The sequence below is a fragment of the Phoxinus phoxinus genome, assembly GCF_949152265.1.
Source record: "Phoxinus phoxinus genome assembly, chromosome: 20".
NCBI classification, from domain to species: Eukaryota; Metazoa; Chordata; class Actinopteri; order Cypriniformes; family Leuciscidae; genus Phoxinus; species Phoxinus phoxinus.
In genome coordinates this window covers 23,502,704-23,525,645 of record NC_136895.1, presented here as the reverse complement: position 1 = coordinate 23,525,645, position 22,942 = coordinate 23,502,704, and the positions used below count along the sequence as shown (strand labels likewise).

General features: G+C 35.8%; 1 protein-coding gene across 2 annotated transcripts in view; it reads left to right on the top strand.

The window, feature by feature from the left end:
* LOC306988956 (uncharacterized protein) overlaps positions 1–22,942 on the top strand; it is a 170,650-nt gene that overhangs the window by 9,389 nt on the left and 138,319 nt on the right. The window lies entirely within an intron of this gene.

The window sequence follows — 22,942 nt, the reverse complement described above, 5'->3', positions numbered from 1 at the left end:
TATGTCTATGTTGTGTTTAAATATGCTTTAAGACAAATCATGTGCAAATGCATAGGTCAACAGCATTACTGAGTATTTTCTCCTTAAAAACTGCTGCTTTTTTATCATTACTGTATTACTTTTGATAATTTTTGTTAGATAGTCATCAACGGTTCTAAAATAGAAGAAAAAAAAAGTGGGTAGAGTATATATAGAGTAATGGCTGTCTTTATCATTACAGTATCAGATCTACACTCAGGTTATATAGTGCTGATGTTTGTGTGTTATAGATCAGACACATTCACACTAATGTCTGTCTTTATCATTACAGTATCAGATCTACACTCAGGTTATATAGTGCTGATGTTTATAGTGTGTGTTATAGATCAGACACATTCACACTAATGTGTGTCTTTATCATTACAGTATCAGATCTACACTCAGGTTATATAGTGCTGATGTTTATAGTGTGTGTTATAGATCAGACACATTCACACTAATGTCTATCTTTATCATTACAGTATCAGATCTACACTCAGGTTATATGGTGCTGATGTTTATAGTGTGTGTTATAGATCAGACACATTCACACTAATGTCTATCTTTATCATTACAGTATCAGATCTACACTCAGGTTATATAGTGCTGATGTTTATAGTGTGTGTTATAGATCAGACACATTCACACTAATGTCTGTCTTTATCATTACAGTATCAGATCTACACTCAGGTTATATAGTGCTGATGTTTATAGTGTGTGTTATAGATCAGACACATTCACACTAATGTCTGTCTTTATCATTACAGTATCAGATCTACACTCAGGTTATATAGTGCTGATGTTTATAGTGTGTGTTATAGATCAGACACATTCATACTAATGTCTGTCTTTATCATTACAGATTCAGATCGGTCAGGTGCTGTATCAGGAATATCTGGTGCCAGTGTTGTTCTGATGCTTTGGGCTGTAACTGTTTTTTTACTGCAAGAAGTATAAGTAACCAAGTCAAAGACGTAAGTATTATTACAAACAACTTGACAAAGAAACACCATTAATACAGACATATTAAAAACAGTGCTGTTTTACTTTAGACAGAACAGCCAACCTTACCATTTACACAAATAGAGCTGGTGCTGTTTTGATCAAATAACAATTCTTCTGTATATTTTAGCCATTTAATATTTAGTAATTTACCCTATTGATTGGACACCATTGATTGTTTAATTTAACAAATTGTTATTGACTCCTGAACCAGTGATCAATATTACCTTTTATATCCATTGAATCTGTCAGTGTTGATGTCACTCTCCATTAATTAGCATCATATCAGAAATAAAAGCCTAAAGAACAAAGAATAATTTAAATTAACATTTACAAATCACAACATATTCTCCACAGTATGTAATACGTTATGGTACAGCCTAATAGACAAAAAGAAGGGTAATGCAGGGCACATATAGCCTAGCTAATATTATTATCATCATTTTTATCAACACTATTATTTATTCATTACTATTTCCATTTTTTAACTTGGTGTTTTTACTGTGAATATTTCTGTGTTTTTATAACAGGTTTCAGTGAAGATGAAGTGAATCAAACTCAGGATCAGGACGAATAATGAGGAGAATCAACCTGTAATAATCTATAACAATGTAAACATGGGATTTGTATGACCTTTCTTCTGTTCTATGACGCATGAAATTAATGCTAATACAACGTTCAGGATAATGCCGAAAGAGCTATTCTGTAATGTCAATGTGTCATGCAAAGAGACGGGATTAATATAAACTATAATAGTCTTTTTGCTAAACGAAAAATAACATGCAGTGAGTATATCGGGGCATTGAATCACGTCAAAGACTATAGATATAGAAAGACTTCACTAATATTACTTATGAATAGGAGAAACTGCAACGCGCAATATGGCGAAATAGTCATGCCTTCTAAAGTTAAAGGACTGCATGTGCGCATTGAAAGGTCTAACCTAAAAAATACTCTTTATTTGAGCATGAGAGACAACATTTATGGGACAGTTCATGTCAGATTTAGTTGCTGATTTGAAATATGTTATTTAATTGTGAGTTCGGCAAGCAGTTTTTGAGTTTTCAGGATTCCCCCATTCAGATGGAGAGGACTTGGTCTTGTATGCCCAAAATAACTGTCCGGAGGCATGGCAAATATGGCCGTCGAGTGAACAGACTTTCCCTGAAAGGAGCGCCTCTGTTTTATTCATATTAGGTACACATTGTGTACTAGGTAACTATACAATTGTTCACCGGCCACACTTACTTTCATGTATTTCAGAAGTGGATGAATTGACGTGTTGTAAATATAACGGATCCGATTCTCTGAATTGGGGTGAGAACTAACATGGCGGTGCTCGTCCCGCATTATAGATCAGCCAACTTGATCATTAGGTAAAACCAAAACGCAATTCGCAACCTCACCACTAGATGCCGCTAAAATTACACAGTGCACCTTTAAATATGGAAGTTTCTGCCACTGAGTAAAAAATAAAAAAGGTGATTGCAACTTGTCGTCATGGTGGGAAAAAGCTTCCATAGTTAAAATACATCTTTAACTCGTCTAGTGTTCCTACAATATTTGTTTTTTAATGTATATGTTTTTGACAAATTATGTTTAATGTATTTTTTTTTTTTGCCTCGTGCTTGACTACTAGATCAAAAGGGGGAAATGTTGACAGTGTTTTGTTTTATGTACTTTTTTTTAATTGTTCATTTTATTGTGGACTACTGTTTGTTGCCTGGAATTCCTATTCTTGTCTTAAATCTGAATCCTTCTCATTTATAGTTTTTCTTTATCACATTTGTAAAGCTCATATATCATGAATATTCTGAAACTGGTGTTTCTTCTTAGTGTAATTTCAAGATTATTTGCATGAGGAGTTACATTGTGACTGATCTTATAGGTGTAAAGTGTCATTTCTGTTCCATTGGTATGTTCATACATGTATCTATGTGCAAATACACAATAAAGCCACTGGCTAAAACTGGATGAAACTAAGACTATTATATGGTGTCAGAGTAAACAGGATGGATGGATTGCGATTTGCTGAAATTTAGCATTTTTTACTGAAGAATAGTTTGCAGTTTGATCAGCAGAAGTCAGTTTCAACACTCAGCGAGGAGTTCATAGGCCGCTGCCGTACACACTTATTACAGCAGCAATAATACTCTCACACAGGTCACTAAACTACATCATCACGTCAGATTGAGTGATTCTGATTGGTTAAGGCACAGATAAACAGAAAATGTCCACATATGGGTTGTGAGCAGAGGTGGGTAGTAACGAAGTAGGAGAGGCGGGACAGTTGAAACACTTTTCAGATAAACGTCATTTTCTACGATAAGGTTACAGATAGATTTTTTGTGTGTGTGTGATCAACAACTCACATATGTGTTCTCTTAGTATCATGTGTTATTCGGTACAAATATAGAATGATTTAAGTAAAAATTTACTTTGATCGGTAGTTGTGCTTTGTTTCAATCGTCCCGCCTGAGCGGGACGGTTGCAACACAGGGGTGGGACGGATGAAACATAACAGTTTAAACGGCAACTATTCATCTAATGCTTGTTTTTATGAACAACACCTTTCAAGTAACTTGTGTACATATTGTTACAAACATATTTTGTCATTTATTTTAATTTAAAGGCTCATTTTAACCATTTTGTTCTATCACCCATTAAACATAGGCGATAAGCCTATGCACATTTTGTGTAATCTTTCTAATAGGCTATTTTGACGAAGACAGACAAATCCGTTTACAATTAATTATCTTATACTTCTTCCTTGAGTCATATCGAGTGTTTACTAGTTGAATAGCCTTAACAGCGGTTTTCCTATGACCAGGTTTAACTGGCAGGAGGCGCTGTTTCATCCGTCCCGACAGCGCATCCCGACAGTTAAACCTGTTTTTCCCTTAAACTAAAAAACTTTGATATTGCACACTTAAGGGTGTGTTACAGTACTAATACACCTGCCGTATTATCATTACAATGGCACATGAAACAATAAATACAACTTGTCAGTCAAAAAAAAGTACCGCACGAAAGAATTCACTTACTGCACTCAAAAACAGCTTTCCGGCTTTAAATCCAAAACGGCATGACGTAAAGAAGAAATGTTTTCGCGGGTCTGGTAGGCATTGCGTGTTATACGTGCTGAAGAAATATGACGTACATGACGTGAGTGGTTTTCAAGAAAATCGCAATGTTTCATCCGTCCCGCGTTTCAATCGTCCCGGCTCTCCCCTACATTTACTTCGTTACATTTACTTGAGTATTTTTTGGGGAAAATTGTACTTTTAAGAGTAGATTTAAATGTGGGTACTTTTTACTTTTACTCGAGTACATTTCTAATAAAAAAACGGTACTTTTACTTCGTTACGTTGAGCGATGTTCCTCTCGTTACTTTATTTTAATGCAATACGTGTTGTTAAATGCGTAGTTTATTCCAAGCGCGCTGTATCTTTTTTCTGGGCATGAGCGATGCTCAATTCACAAATGAATCACTCTTTTGAGTCGATTCTGTTCAAAGACTTCATCACACAAGTGGGCAGATCTGTCTAAATCGGTTCGCGAATCGATTTAGACAGATCTGCCCACTTGTGTGATGAAGTCTTTGAACAGAATCGACTCAAAAGAGTGATTCATTTGTGAATTGAGCATCGCTCATGCCCAGAAAAAAGATACAGCGCGCTTGGAATAAACTACGCATTTAACAACACGTATTGCATTAAAATAAAGTAACGAGAGGAACATCGCTCAACGTAACGAAGTAAAAGTACCGTTTTTTTATTAGAAATGTACTCGAGTAAAAGTAAAAAGTACCCACATTTAAATCTACTCTTAAAAGTACAATTTTCCCCAAAAAATACTCAAGTAAATGTAACGAAGTAAATGTAGGGGAGAGCCGGGACGATTGAAACGCGGGACGGATGAAACATTGCGATTTTCTTGAAAACCACTCACGTCATGTACGTCATATTTCTTCAGCACGTATAACACGCAATGCCTACCAGACCCGCGAAAACAGTTTCCTGCACGCACTGAATCGTCTGAAGCGCTTTCAATTCACACTCGACTCGGAGTCGTAACAGGAAGATTTAAGAACACCAAGAGCGTTGGATGAAGTGGCTGTGGACCTACAGTACAGTCAAGTGAACGCAAATCTGCAAATGCATAATTTTTGCCAGCGATGAAGATCTCTATTATCTTCGTATGCTGAGGACGATATATCCCGTGGAATATTGTTCCACAGGACGATATTCGATTTAATTTCATTCAGGTAATACATTTTACAACCAAACAGATTATTACGATATGATAGCACTACTTCAAAGTATGACATTACCCGTTTTTTTTGGGACATATACATTACTTTATACAATAAATAAGCTACCATTGTCCACATATGAAATGAACACCCGCCATCCCGCGGTAATGTGTGTGTAGTAGTAGTAGTAGTAGTAGTAGTATCCTTTATTTCAGACTCATGGTCCATCCATACAAAAAGAGTAATAAATAACACATAATACAAATACAAATACAAATACACAACACAAAGTTACAAATGACTCGTTTTAAAAAAAAGACACTTATACCAGTGTTCCCAAAACTGGGACGTGCAGCGTGTGGTACTGTACCTAACATTCACCAGCACCACAACAACTTGATTTACAGACTCATTCAGTCGACAAATGAACCTAAACATCTCTTTTCGCAGGACAGACTGCAGTGTGTCCACTCTGTTGCTCACAAACAACTCACTCGCACAGGTTGATCTGGGCTTTTTTAGTAGCATCCTCAGAGCGTCATTGAAAGCTACTTGCAATTTCTGGAGACTAGCTTTTTTATAGTTCAGCCACAGATGTGCAGTGTACAAAGGCGAACAGTATGCTTTAAATAGGGTCAACTTGACTCCAGCAGTGCAGCAACCAAATTTGCGTACCAGAACATTTGCCCGCACATACAGCATACGGCACTGACGATTAATATCATTGTCATCTGTAAGCTGATCTGTAATCAGGTGACCAAGATATTTCACTTTACTGCAGACATTAAGAACATTACCTGCAAGCCTAAAAACAGGAAAAGTTAAATGTCTGTCTTCTGTGGTTCTGCAAATCATGATAACACTTTTTGAATCATTGTACTTCTGTGTATTGCGCAGTCGCGTGCGAACTCAAATTGAAAACGAATGCCTTTGCCTGCCTTAGACACTGTTGACCAGTTTAAACATGCTTGCAGAAATATACATTTGATTACATTTTGGAGAACAGACAGAAGAAGATCCGTCGATGTGCATTTGATCGTCGTTTGTGTTCAGATGTTCAGTAGCGGTCAGCGCGAGCACATGTGAAGGGTTTTAACTCTTTCTTCTCTGTGTCAATGTTTCCCTTTACATGCCTTTAAATGCAAAACTCTGCAGATACACTATATTTCGACATTGTCTAATAATCCAACTGTAGTTGTACAAGTTACTATTATACAAACCAAAGGACAGGCAATGATTTTCTATATGGGGAGGCTGCAGACCTGGAGCCGGTAGATATAGGACCCAAACAGTTTTACGCCCCTGGCAGTTTTACGCCCCTGTTGTTCCTGATGCGTCCAGTAGGGAGATATACTGCGAAATAACATCATTAAATCGACGCTTACACATTAATAACCCGTCCATAGACTTGACAATTTTGTGTTTTTTGTTCATTTAAATATAAACGCTACAGTGTAGATCTGCACGGATTAAAATAGAAAAATAGATGCAGATATTCAGTCGGTGTTCACTCTCTTCACTCAGCCTACAGAAGACTTTTGTTTTTGTGAATTGAAAAATTAAAAATACACATAGTTGGATCAACTACGTGTTATGACAGTAATGATATGACCTACTGCAGTTATAGGCCTATTCACCGTATGTTTTTATATGGAGACTAAGTGAAATATGTTGTTGTGAATTTAACGTTATATAAAGTTACATTTAGATATTAACCATATTTAGACCATTAGACATACAGTACCGTGTAATCATCCTCGATTTAATATCTGCTGTACTATTCTCTATTGGTCGTCATACAGCTACAAAACAGTGTCCTACATACGTGGTAAGATAAATTTAAGCAAGATCGTCCTGAACTTTTTGGTAAATTCTGGGCAAGTTTCATATGCATAAAGACAGAACCATCCAATGGCAAAACCTTTAAAATCAAAGGTTTCTAAAACAAATAATATCCTTGAGTCTGTTGTAAAGAACCTTTAATTTTTTTATTGACAAAATGTAATATTGTATTGATTTGTGTAGCCTAATTCAATCTCTTTTGATGTCCGTATACCCCTCTTGTTTTTTTTTTTTCCTCTTCTCACTGTTAATGTCTGTATCCTTTCATTTGCAATACAAAATAAATTAATTAATTAATTTAAAAAAAGATTAAAACATAAAGATGTTACATAAACATAAAGATTAAAACATTAAAACGTGTCGCTGTACAGTCTCCCCCTACTGGACGCATCAGGAACAACAGGGGCGTAAAACTGCCAGGGGCGTAAAACTGTTTGGGTCCTATATCTACCGGCTCCAGGTCTGCAGCCTCCCCATACTCATGATTTTCGGGCTACAGATGGCAGAAATAATGTCTCTTCTGTTTTTGTGGCAAAGATAGCCTATCTAATTATGATAATAATAGTCATTTAAATAAAAAATATCTAAATAATATCATGTTTTATATATATATCATAGTATATATAGGCCTATGATCCGAAGTAACTAACTATAGCTACTTGAGTAGTTTTCTAATTGGATACTTTTCTCATTGGATACTAATTATGATAATAATAGTCATTTAAATAAAAAATATCTAAATAATATCATGTTTTATATATATATATCATAGTATATATAGGCCTATGATCCGAAGTAACTAACTATAGCTACTTGAGTAGTTTTCTAATTGGATACTTTTCTCATTGGATACTAATTATGATAATAATAGTCATTTAAATAAAAAATATCTAAATAATATCATGTTTTATATATATATCATATATATCGGCCTATGATCCGAAGTAACTAGTAACTAACTACTTGAGTAGTTTTCTCATTGGATACTTTTTTACTCTTACTCAAGTAACTATTAAGATTGTTACTTTTACTTTTACTTTGAGTAAATATTTCTAGAAGTACTTGTACTTTTACTTGAGTACAGTTTTTGGATACTCTACCCACCTCTGGTTGTGAGTCAGAAGAATATCTCCATCGATTATCTGGATGACAGATGGTCATTTTACCTCCCCGCGTGACAGTAGTTCACCTCAGAACATCCTGTAACAAAAGAGTACACACACACACACACACACACACACACACACACACACACACACACACACACACACACACACACACACACACACACACACACACACACACACACACACACATCCAAATCATTTGATATTTAGAAGCATAAATATTGATTAATAACTCATTACAAATCGCCCAGTATATTTCAGAATCCAACCTATTAATACCATTAGCTATAAGTGCCAATATTGTATAAAAACATGTTCAACCAGTTGATTCAATTGATTACATTTTAAATTTGCAATAGGTGATTCTCTACAGAATTTTCTTTTTTATTCTGGTTGAAAGTCTCCTCATATCCCGATAGCAATCACTCTGTGTTCCCTGTCAGTCAACGTGTGTTTGCACACGACTGCGCAGCCTGTACACACAGACATCATACGTTATCAGTGCGTTCATGTATGTAGGCCTACTGTACAGACAGAGCGAGAATGGCAGACAAACAGTTGTTTATGTTCGTTACTGTAGTTCTGTTACTCACTGTACTGTCAAGTTTTCTCACCGGTGAATGACACATGATGTAATCCAATAACGTTGTCTCTGGTCGTCTCTCTTCTGGTCTGTGCGCATGAATGTGTTTTGGAGGAGGTCTGGCTCTGGACGGCCATTTACAGTATAAAGGTGGGATCGTATGCTTTCAATGCTAGCAGGCTAAAGTTAACATCTCCCAGATCACCTATTGCACCTTTAAGTATTTCATATGTTTTACATGATTATATAATTTAATATAGGCCTGATAAGAATTCATGGTCCTCGACTCATAGCCTATCTTTTTATTTATGTAGGCCTATCTACAAAAAAAAAGTGCTCAAAAGGAAAGCAGTTTCATAACCTTTCCCATGAGCCAAAATGATTGGCGTGTGCCTTCCCTCCATCCCGGCTTCTCATTTGAGAAAAAAAAAATGGTCGCCCCTCACTCACACTTGAACAATATCTGCTGCGTGTCAAGGGATATAAACTCACTATCAAGATAAGATATGTATATTTAATTTTATATGAACCAAGTTCTACGGCATCTGGCGTCTGGTGGTGCCATCTCAAAGAGGCACAAAATCTCTCTCTCGGACCTTCACCATGACTGTTCCCTGCTGGTGGAGTGATCTGCCTAACTCAGCCAGAGGTGAGTCTGTAGCCATCTTTAAGAAACTGCTGAAGACAAATCTTTTTTCTTTCACTTGAGCACTTGATCCAGTACTACTAACACTTTCTTATCTATTCTTAAAAAAAAAAAAAAATGCGTTGGATTGTACTGTGAAGGGTCATAGCACTTACTGTTGTCCTACTGCTAGTTTAATTGCTTCTATTGTTTCTCATTTGTAAGTCGCTTTGGATAAAAGCGTCTGCTAAATGAATAAATGTAAATGTACTGTTGCTTTTATATAATTGGATTATCTTGAACACACATTTGTGACCCAAGTGAGCCCATAATGAACATCTAAAAGGGCTTTAATTAGAGCCCACTGTGGACCCATCATGTGTCCCTGGGCTAACGTACATGGCCCATGTGGATTGTTGGCTGGACGTTTATCTCATCAGTCTCAACACTAAACACTCCTGAAGAACAAGATTAGATTATAAATATGTAAAACATCTAAATCATTTTAATGCTTCAAAGACTTTGTGTTGCCTATTTAGAACTCGCCATTCAGAATAAAACAAAACATAAACAGAACAAAACAGCGTGAATCATTTTCTTCAACCCGTTGAGGTAAATCGTCATGGCTTTATGCCTGAAAAAACTCAGCTTGATTTCATGAAACTCAAAAGAGCCAAACAGCCAATCAGAAGAATCCTTCAGTCAGCGTGTACATAAGCATGCTACTCTCACTGATAAGAGCAATGAAGCTTGTGGAAGAAATGTTATCTTTAAGATGTGTGTGACCATCATATGACAGTTAAAGAGCACACACACAAACTTTATTCTGGAATATGTATTGAAATGGCAAAGAGTGTTGGTACGTGACAGGAGGATAAAATATGATGAGCAAGTCATCAAAGATTGTTCCATGTAATACCATCATTGGCCTAGAAAGAACATTCTGGAAGTCAAGACTAAAGGATGCTCTCCCTTCACTGTCACACTGCAGACACTCTGTGTGTGTGTGTGTGTGTGTGTGTGTGTGTGTGTGTGTGTGTGTGTGTGTGTGTGTGTGTGTGTGTGTGTGTGTGTGTGTGTGTGTGTGTGTGTGTGTGTGTGTGTACGACTGCTGGCCTTTTCCTGCAAGAAAATAAACCATCAAAGACTATTGGAAATGTTTGCCTCTTATTCAGTGATATCATTTAGTTTGCCACCACAAGCTCAAATACTGATGTTGTGGCTCAGTTTCACATCCTGGTTTTATTCCTTAGCTTTTAATAACACAGAAACCTGTGTTTATCACTTGTTTCCATAGATACTTGACACAGCTCTTATTCTCCTAGAGTCGTGTTATTTTTCTTTCCAGAATGTTGCAGCGCTGGTTTGTTTCGATCTGTGATACACAATATGTCATGAGATATAGAGATATAAAAGCTGATCAAGGATACACAAAGAGTAAGAATCCGATGTCAGTGTTGCTGGATTCACTGTTTTATTTTTTACTATTAATTTGTGTTGGGTGGAAATCTGTCCGAAAGGAAAATAATGCCTTTGTCCATTTACTCATCAGTCAACCGCAGGAGCAAGACGTTTGTCCACTCAACAGAAACCACATTCATTTGGGTCAGTCTGACAATAAACTTGTTTCACTTTAACTCAGAAACTGAGCTGCTAAAGTTTCTAAAGCATTCTGTGGCAACAGTGTTTCTTATATGAGGGTAAAATACAAAAAATATGTATTCAACATACAGTTTTGAGGGGATATTTAAAGATTATGTGTCATTAAATGCAATCATCTTAAATGTATATCTGTTCTCTGATCTAAATGTAATGTAGACTGGTCTCAGTTCTTGTGGTTATTTCAGCATCTTCTCTTCTCTGCGGTTACAGAGCGTGTCTATAGAGAACAACAGTATTAACCAAACCTCTCCCTCTTTTACAATCCTCACGAAATACACTGAATAAAGTGCAATGAAGAACTGACTTGATTCGAGTTTACACATTAATTATTTGTTTTTGTTGTTATTTTCACTTCTCATTTCATGTTTTTTTGTCCCTTTGAGTTCCCATAGGCCACATCCTGCAGATGTTTGACAGTACTCAGCAGACACAAACTGACCCTTAATGTTGTTAACATGTAGGCCTATTAAGTGATATTTTAAAGTTCAGACTTTGTGTTTATTCTCTACTAGTATTTAATTCATCACTTCGTCATGACATACAGTGTTGTGCATTTTTGATATTTATTTGTTGTATGGTTCTGTCTTATCATGTAAAAACATCTGAAACTACATTTAGTATTTTGGTAACACTTTACAATAAGGTTCATTAGTTAACATTAGTTAACTACATTAGTTAACGTTAACTAATAATGAACTGCACTTATACAGCATTTGTTCATCTTTGTGATAATTTCGACATTTACTAATACTTTATTAAGATCTTGTTAACATGAGTTAATGCACTGTGAACTAACATGAACAAACAATGAACAGCTGTATTCATATTAACTAACATTAACAAAGATTCATAAATACTGTAACAAATGTATTGTTCATGTTAGTTAATAGGCTACATTAAATAATGTTTAATAAATGAACCTTATTGTAAAGTGTTACCAGTATTTTTAACTTCATTGTATTCAGTCAGAGTTTTATTACCCAGACCTCTGATGCGCTTGTCCTGCAGATGAAGCTTATGGAGTGACTAAACTGACTGAACATAAACTGATAAATCATGTTGCTTTTAAGTCCCAGTTTAGGGGATTGTGGGCCCTACTAACTTTTACTTTATTTAAAAATGTCTACAGCTTCTTCCAAAAATGCAATCTTATTTAAATACATTTTAAATTCACAAAAAAAATATTTTGTCATAATTAACTAAGGGACAATACAAAAGCATGATAGTAGCCTACCATAATAGACAACAACTGAGTTGTCACAAAAAGTCACAATAATAGAGCAAACTTTTTTTTTTTATTGTTTTAGAATTATTTTGTTCAGTCAGTGTCCCTTTATGTTACATCCTTAATCCAGTAGATGGAGACAAGTGACCGTGTTTTTGCTTACCATCTCCTCCATGGCTGTTGACTTGAGACTGGTCTGAAAAAAAAGTTTCTGCAGTCGCACTGATGCTCGTTGTTTTAAAAATCCCATAAACCTTCATTGAGGGAGTCAAAACTTTTGAACAATATTTGAAGCATGATAAAACATGTTAGTGATAGCAACATGTTAAAACTTTCAAGCAGTGTGTTAAAACATGGTAGCAACATGTTGAAACTTGTAAGCAATGTGTTAAATCATGTGAGCAACAATGTACTAATGCTAAAAACATGCTAGCCACATGTTAAATTATGATAAACATTAGCAATTTGCTAAACCGTAGGCTATGTTAATGATGTGTTAAAATATGCTGGCAACTTGCTAAACATTTTAGCAATGTGCTAGAACATGTTAATATTTTATTGATCTTAAGTAAAATCTTCAAACTTCAAGCTTGAAATTTTATTTTAAACATTCAGACAAGGGCTCTCTGTCAAGTCAACTTCAAAGTTTGTTCACAAACTTTACTCATCTAGTTTTATTATATTATCAAACACTACATAATTATATAGATGCAATCTCTTTTCAAACCCTGTTTTGGTTTGTTAACCAGATGAGAAACATACGAATCAGTTTGTAATGGATTAATTGATGGTCAGGTTTTTGTGAAACAATGACGATGTCGTCAGATATCGTCATTGTTATCTTCTATATCCGTACCATATCTCTGAACCATATATCCAAATTAGTAACTGCTTATAAGAAGCTCCCAAGAACAAGCAGCAGAATGAAGAGACCCCTCACACTTTCATTCATTATCAACATGTTGTGCATAATAAATAATCCTCTAAAAACACAATAATTGAAAATGGAATCTTGTTTTGAGATTTTTTCATTAGGCCTAGTTGCTCACTGCAACTTCCTGAAGTTTTACCAGTTTTATTTTAGAAACAATATGGCTTATGAAATATGGTCACCATGTTTATGAAGCACATGACTAAAGTTCACACATTTGGTGTGATCGTGTGAAGCGCTGTTTCTATTTCTATTAGTTTCTGAACTGGGCCTTTTCACACTGAATAAACATGTGTCACTTTAAGCTCAATGTGCCTCAACTTCCTATACAGAAATGTTTGACTCATTTCCAGTACAAACAACCTCATCATAATTATTTTAAGTAATTTTAAAATGGCAGTACAGCGATGGAATCAGATTGTATGGTGTACTGATATGTCTACTATATGGCATTTACAGTGCAGTATTTTCTGCAATAGACTATTAAATGTTAGACATTATCTTTTTTTTTGAGCATTTTGACAGTGTATATTTCAGTAGCAAACAGCCTGTATATGATGGTCTTATTTGGAGCTGATATAAACTGATCTGAGTATTTTTTACCCTGACCTCTGATGCGCTTGTCCTGCAGATGAAGCTTATGGAGTGACTAAACTGACTGAACATGAACTGATAAATCATGTTGCTTTTAAGTCCAGTGGAATGTATGAAGTCCCAGGATTGTGGGCCCTTACTTTTACTTCATTTAAAATCAAAAATCAAAAAGGGAAAATCAAAAGCAGTGATATTACCAGAATAGACAACAACTAAGATCTAATAAGGGCGTATTTTGAAAAGTCACAATAATAGAGCAAACTTTTTTTTTTATTGTTTTAGAATTATTTTGTTCAGTCAGTGTCCCTTTATGTTACATCATTAATCCAGTAGATGGAGACAAGTGACTGTGTTTTCGCTTTCTCAGCAACCATCTCCTTCATGTCTGTTGACTTGAGACTGGTCTGAACTGAAGAAAACGTTTCTGGCATCGCACCGATGCTCAGTGTTTTAAAAATCCCATAAACTTTCATTGAGGGAGTCAGAACTTTTGATCAATATTTGAAGCAACATGTTAAAACATGTTAGTGATGTGCTAATCATGTTAGCAATATGTTAAAACTTGCAAGCAGTGTGTTAAAACATAGTAATGTGATAAACATGCTAGCAATGTGTTCAATCATGCTAGAAACATGCTAGCAACATGGTGTGGTAAACATTAGCAATTTGCTAAACCATAATGTTAATGATGTTAAAATATGCTAGCTACTTAAACATATTACATGCCCACATTCCAGTCAGGCACATTCTTGATTTGTGAGTAGAGGCGCTCTGTCTCTGTTAATGTCCTTGAACAGAAAGTGATGGGAAGTAGTCCGTTCTCATGCTCCTGCAGCAGGGCAGCCCCGAGGCCATACTGAACGCCTGTGTCTGAGCCTCTCCCCAAACCCATTCTGTGTCACTTTTCAGCAGCTCAGTCATCGGATGAAGAAGTGACGACAGAGCAGGGACGAGTTTGCCCAGGTAATTAATCATCCTTAATACCTGTCGCAGTTCAGTCAGATTCTTAGGGCTGGGAAACTCGGTTATGGCCCTCACTTTATTTGTACCATGCCGGATTCCATCCTTTCCGATGAGATGTCCAAAGTACTGAATCTCAGATTTTCCGAAGTGACACTTATTTTTATTCAACTTTAGATCAGATTTTTTCTGATGGTCTTTAAAACTGCCTTGAGGTTCTGATCATGTACACCAGTATATCGTCCACCACAGCTACAGTGCCGGCATGGTCTTTAAGAAGAGTGCTCATTTCTCTCTGAAATATCTCCGGAGCCGAAGTGATTCTGAAGGGCAGTCTCTGAAAACAGAAGCGGCTCCACGGGGGTGATGAAGGTGGTGAGTTTCCTGCAGCTTGCGTCCAATGGTATCTGCCAAAACCCACTAGAAGCGTCTAACATTGAGAATACACATGCACCGTTGTGGTACTCAAGACTGGGCAGAAAAAAAATCTCTCTCAAGCTTTGCTGCTTTGTTTAATTCCTTAAGGTCAACGCAAATTCTCACTTTACCATTCTTCTTCACCACCGGCACCATTGGAGCACACCAGTCTGTTGCTTCCGTGACTTCTGTTATGATCCCTGACCTGAGCATACGCTGCAGCTCTTCCTCCACTTTTGGCAGTAACAGAAAGGGAACTCGGGGAGGCCTAGAAAGGCTGTATGGTTGGGCATCATGTCTGAGCTCAATTTTGATTGGTTCACAATTTAAAAGTCCAAAGTCTCCAAAAACATCATCCTCAGTACTAATGAAGTCAACCCTGCTCACCAGTTTCATTTCACAGGATATGGACAGGTATATGGACCTTTAACGACATATATCCAGAAACTGACGTTTTGTCCCTTTAGTTCTGTACAGACTAAGAATTTTTCCAATGCAGTCCAGTTTGCCACCCGGACTCCTGATGTCTGGCAGAGTTTTAGTAAGTTGTGGGTGACTAGGTAGGTTCAGAAATGTTTGCTCAGACATGACTGTGATATCAGCACCAGCATCTATCTTGAACTTTACTGTAGTGCCATCCATTGCAAGGTTCACACGCCACTCTTCCTCGTCAGCACTATCAGAAACAGAACCCAGAAACATGCTGTTTGATTCGACTTTTGTGCCTGTCACTGGTCACTTCTTTAACAGTCTTTGTTTTACAAGCGATCTCGAAATGGCCTGTTTTATTACACTTACGCCATTGTTTCCCTCAGCCGGGACAAGCTCCACGGTCATGTACACATCTTGAACAGGCCACAATGCTACTATCTTCTCTTTGTTTCATGTCTGAATTCCTGTATTTACCTCCTGTGTGTTTCTTGAATTGTTATGTGTGCAGAAACTTGTGCCCCTCTTCACTTTCATCACATGCACTTTGCATATCAGCACCTTGTATTTTAATCAGTTCTGACTGGCGAGCGATCTGGCCTTCTCGAGCGTCACATCTGGCTCTAGATGCATCTTCTCAGACACCGCACTATCCGCTATTCCAGTCACGATCTGCTCATCTTTAGTGGCCCAAAATCACAAAACTCTGCCAGCTCATACTCCTGACAAATGCTTCCACACTTTCACCACTTTGTTGATTTCTTTTGTGAAAACAAGTGTTTTCAACAACCTATATTTAGTCTATAGGTATGCGCGTTTGAATATATATGTGCACCGTCCGGCATGTAGTCCTTCTTTACAAACCAACTCTCACAAACTACTTGTCTGGCCTTAAAAATGTATTATAAATAATGATTTATCACTTCTGCGTAGCCACGTGAACCGGAATTATCCCGACAACGTTTTATCTGTACAGAGGTAAAGGGAAGGAGGCCTTCACAGGAAAGGGACTGGTCAGGACTGCGTTGTCGTCGCGTCCAGGCGAAGGTCCTTCATCCGATCTGGATACGGCCCGGACTGCGGTAAACCTCGGGATAAACAGAGAGACTAATTGTAAGAAAGGCCGCGCAGATGACTGTATAATCGTGTATGCGCACCTCTGCCGCATATTGATGCGCTCCAACACTCCCTGAGCGCACGCAACGAGCAGCGCTCTGTTCTGTGCAGATTCACGGACGTCGGACGATGGTGAAACAAGTGTGTGTCGAGACGACGCTGCTGAGATTATTCACAGTTTGTAGAGTGTTTAGACTAATATTGTGTGTGTCACTGCTGAATAGTAAGTGTTTCTGTCTTCATCTGCTATTTAGCGATTAAGATGATCGTGTTTGTGTGTTATATTTTGATATTTATCACTAATGTCTGACTGACGCGATGCTAGAGTTATTGTGCTAATCACCTCGTTTATTGTCATTACTCGCCATGTATATTTACGTTATGCATCCAGTGCAGATATTATTTATCTATATTGTGGATTATATTGTTTGATACTTTGAATCCTTTAAGTACTTATATTCTATATATAATCGGTTTCACGTGTATAATTGCCACTCACGTTGCTGTACACGTGACGCCTCCTAACGGCAGTTCATATATACATCTGACTGTTAATAGTCATTGAGTTGGTTACTGTTTAGTATTGGAATGTATATTTAATTCATAATGCTGTTATTCATATTTATTTGTTTTCATTTAGAACCACACAAACGTCTGAATATAAACGAGGCTGACTCCAGCTCCTTTTTCGCCAGCTCCTTATTCGTCGAACTATTCGTTCCACCTTAAAAATGTTGGATGGTAGTTAACCCCTCCCCCTCGATGTTTTTGGCAGTATTTCTTAAAGGAACAGTTGTACGTGAATTATGAGCCTGTGGATCGGGCAGCATTTCTCATTTAACAGTGAAAATAAATATTCCTGAAAATATGATCTTGTCTGCCTCTATAAATGGTGTAAGCTACCTGGTAAATTCAACCAGAGTACTTATTTTGTATTTAAGTTCCATTTCTTCCACACACACACACACACACACACACACACACACACACACACACACACACACACACACACACACATATATTTATATATATATATAATTTTTTATATATATATATATATATATGTATGTATATATATATATGTATATGTGTGTATGTGTATACATATATATATATATATTAGGGATGGGCAACGATTAATCACGAATAATCGAATCCAAAATAAAAGTTTGTTTAAATAATATATTATATATGTGTACAATTAATTATTTTGTATATATAAATACACACATATGCATATATGTATATATATATATTTAAGAACTATTCGCATGTATATATTTATACATCATTTATATTATATATATATCTAAATATTTTATATATAAATAACATAATATATACATATAATAATTTTTCTTAAATGTATGCATGTGTGTGTATTTATATATACAAAATAATTATACACAGTACACATACAAATATTATTTAAACACAAACTTTTATTTTTGATGCGATTAATCGTTGCCCATCCCTAATATATATATATATATAAATATATATGTGTGTGTGTGTGTGTGTGTATACATACACATCAGAAAATGTTGTAATGCAAGATTTTGTTTAAGAATGAAATTATCTAGACCTCTACGTATATATATATACACGTATATATACGTAGAGGTCTAGATAATTTCATTCTTAAACAAAATCTTGCATTACAACATTTTCTGATGTGTATGTATACACACACACACACACACACACACACACACACACACACACACACACACACACATATATATATACATATATACTTGATTATTGTTGAAATATGGTACCCAGAATATGCCACTCCATGCAAGTTTGTGTGCCGACGATGCATACTGGAGGTGTCATTACTTTAGTATTTCACAAGTTCTCAAAAAAACAAGCATGTGGAAGTATAGATAATTTCATTCTTAAACGAAATCTTGCATTACAACATTTTCTGATGTGTTATTAACAAAATATGGTGCCCAGAACATGCAACTTTATTTGCCGACAAAGCATACCGGAGGTGTCATTACTTAAGTATTTCACAAGTTCTCAAAAAAACAAGCATGTGGAAGTATAGATAATTTCATTCTTAAATGAAATCAAGCATTACAACATTTTCTGATGTGTTATTATTGAAATATGGTACCCAGAATATGCCTCTCCATGCAGCTTTGTGTGCCGACGATGCATACTGGAGGTGTCATTACTTTAATATTTCACAAGTTCTCAAAAAAACAAGCATGTGGAAGTATAGATAATTTCATTCTTAAACGAAATCAAGCATTACAACATTTTCTGATGTGTTATTATTGAAATATGGTACCCAGAATATGCCTCTCCATGCAGCTTTGTGTGCCGACAAAGCATACTGGAGGTGTCATTAATTTAGTATTTCACAAGTTCTCAAAAAAACAAGCATGTGGAAGTATAGATAATTGCATTCTTAAATGAAATCAAGCATTACAATATTTTCTGATGTGTTATTAACGAAATATGGTACCCAGAACATGCAACTTTATTTGCCGACAAAGCATACTGGAGGTGTCATTAATTTAGTATTTCTCAAGTTCTTAAAAAAACAAGCATGTGGAAGTATAGATAATTTCATTATTAAATGAAATCAAGCATTACAACATTTTCTGATGTGTTATTATTGAAATATGGTACCCAGAATATGCCTCTCCATGCAGCTTTGTGTGCCGACAAAGCATACTGGAGGTGTCATTAATTTAGTATTTCACAAGATCTCAAAACAACTAGCATGTGGAAGTATAGATAATTTCATTCTTAAATGAAATCAAGCATTACAACATTTTCTGATGTGTTATTAACGAAATATGGTACACAGAATATGCAACTTTATTTGCCGACAAAGCATACTGGAGGTGTCATTACTTTAATATTTCACAAGTTCTCAAAAAAACAAGCACATAGAGGTATAGATAATTTCATTCTTAAACGAAATCTTGCATTACAACATTTTCTGATGTGTTATTAACGAAATATGGTTCCCAGAATATGCACCTTTATTTGCCGACAAAGCAGACTGGAGGTGTCATTACTTTAGTATTTCACAAGTTCTCAAAAAAACAAGCATGTGGAGGTATAGATAATTTCATTAGTAACTGAAATCAAGCATTACAACACTTTCTGATGTGTTATTAACGAAATATGGTACCCAGAATATGCCTCTCCATGCAGCTTTGTGTGCCGACAAAGCAGACTGGAGGTGTCATTACTTTAGTATTTCACAAGTTTTCAAAAAAACAAGCATGTGGAAGTATAGATAATTTCATTATTAACTGAAATCAAGCATTACAACACTTTCTGATGTGTTATTAACGAAATATGGTACCCAGAATATGCCTCTCCATGCAGCTTTGTGTGCCGACAAAGCAGACTGGAGGTGTCATTACTTTAGTATTTCACAAGTTCTCAAAAAAACAAGCATGTGGAAGTATAGATAATTTCATTCTTAAATGAAATCAAGCATTACAACACTTTCTGATGTGTTATTAACGAAATATGGTACCCAGAATATGCCTCTCCATGCAGCTTTGTGTGCCGACGAAGCAGACTGGAGGTGTCATTACTTTAGTATTTCTCAAGTTCTCAAAAAAACAAGCATGTGGAAGTATAGATAATTTCATTCTTAAATGAAATCAAGCATTACAACATTTTCTGATGTGTTATTATTGAAATATGGTACCCAGAATATGCCTCTCCATGCAGCTTTGTGTGCCGACGATGCATACTGGAGGTGTCATTACTTTAATATTTCACAAATTCTCGAAAAAACAAGCATGTGGAGGTATAGATCATTTCATTCTTAAACGAAATCTTGCATTACAACATTTTCTGATGTGTTATTAACGAAATATGGTTCCCAGAATATGCACCTTTATTTGCCGACAAAGCATACTGGAGGTGTCATTACTTTAGTATTTCTCAAGTTCTCAAAAAAACAAGCATGTGGAAGTATAGATAATTTCATTCTTAAATGAAATCAAGCATTACAACATTTTCTGATGTGTTATTAACGAAATATGGTACACAGAATATGCCTCTCCATGCAGCTTTGTGTGCCGACGATGCATACTGGAGGTGTCATTACTTTAGTATTTCTCAAGTTCTCAAAAAAACAAGCACGTAGAGGAATAGATCATTTCATTCTTAAACGAAATCAAGCATTACAACATTTTCTGATGTGTTATTATTGAAATATGGTACCCAGAACATGCACCTTTATTTGCATATTCTGGAGGTGTAATATTCATATTCAGAGGCATATTCTGGGTACCATATTTCAATAATAACACATCAGAAAATGTTGTAATGCTTGATTTCATTTAAGAATGAAATTATCTATACTTCCACATGCTTGTTTTTTTGAGAACTTGAGAAATACTAAAGTAATGACACCTCCAGTATGCTTTGTCGGCAAATAAAGGTGCATATTCTGGGTACCATATTTCGTTAATAACACATCAGAAAATGTTGTAATGCAAGATTTCGTTTAAGAATGAAATGATCTATACCTCTATGTGCTTGTTTTTTTGAGAACTTGTGAAATATTAAAGTAATGACACCTCCAGTATGCATCGTCGGCACACAAAGCTGCATGGAGAGGCATATTCTGGGTACCATATTTCAATAATAACACATCAGAAAGTGTTGTAATGCTTGATTTCATTTAAGAATGAAATTATCTATACCTCCACATGCTTGTTTTTTTGAGAACTTGTGAAATACTAAAGTAATAACACCTCCAGTCTGCTTTGTCGGCACACAAAGCTGCATGGAGAGGCATATTCTGGGTAGCATATTTCGTTAATAACACATCAGAAAGTGTTGTAATGCTTGATTTCAGTTACTAATGAAATTATCTATACCTCCACATGCTTGTTTTTTTGAGAACTTGTGAAATACTAAAGTAATGACACCTCCAGTCTGCTTTGTCGGCACACAAAGCTGCATGGAGAGGCATATTCTGGGCACCATATTTCGTTAATAACACATCAGAAAGTGTTGTAATGCTTGATTTCAGTTAATAATGAAATTATCTATACTTCCACATGCTTGTTTTTTTGAAAACTTGTGAAATACTAAAGTAATGACACCTCCAGTCTGCTTTGTCGGCACACAAAGCTGCATGGAGAGGCATATTCTGGGTACCATATTTCATTAATAACACATCAGAAAGTGTTGTAATGCTTGATTTCATTTAATAATGAAATTATCTATACTTCCACATGCTTGTTTTTTTAAGAACTTGAGAAATACTAAATTAATGACACCTCCAGTATGCTTTGTCGGCAAATAAAGTTGCATGTTCTGGGTACCATATTTCGTTAATAACACATCAGAAAATGTTGTAATGCTTGATTTCATTTAAGAATGAAATTATCTATACTTACACATGCTTGTTTTTTTGAGAACTTGTGAAATAATAAAGTAATGACACCTCCAGTATGCTTTGTCGGCAAATAAAGTTGCATGTTCTGGGTACCATATTTCGTTAATAACACATCAGAAAATGTTGTAATGCTTGATTTCATTTAAGAATGAAATTATCTATACTTCCACATGCTTGTTTTTTTGAGAACTTGTGAAATAATAAAGTAATGACACCTCCAGTATGCTTCGTTGGCACACAAAGCTGCATGGAGAGGCATATTCTGGGTACCATATTTAAATAATAACACATCAGAAAATGTTGTAATGCTTGATTTCATTTAAGAATGAAATTATCTATACTTCCACATGCTTGTTTTTTTGAGAACTTGAGAAATACTAAAGTAATGACACCTCCAGTCTGCTTTGTCGGCAAATAAAGGTGCATGTTCTGGGCACCATATTTCATTAATAACACATCAAAAAATGTTGTAATGCGTGATTTCATTTAAGAATGAAATTATCTATACTTCCACATGCTTGTTTTTTTGAGAACTTGAGAAATACTAAAGTAATGACACCTCCAGTCTGCTTTGTCGGCAAATAAAGGTGCATGTTCTGGGCACCATATTTCATTAATAACACATCAAAAAATGTTGTAATGCGTGATTTCATTTAAGAATGAAATTATCTATACCTCCACATGCTTGTTTTTTTGAGAACTTGTGAAATACTAAAGTAATAACACCTCCAGTCTGCTTTGTCGGCACACAAAGCTGCATG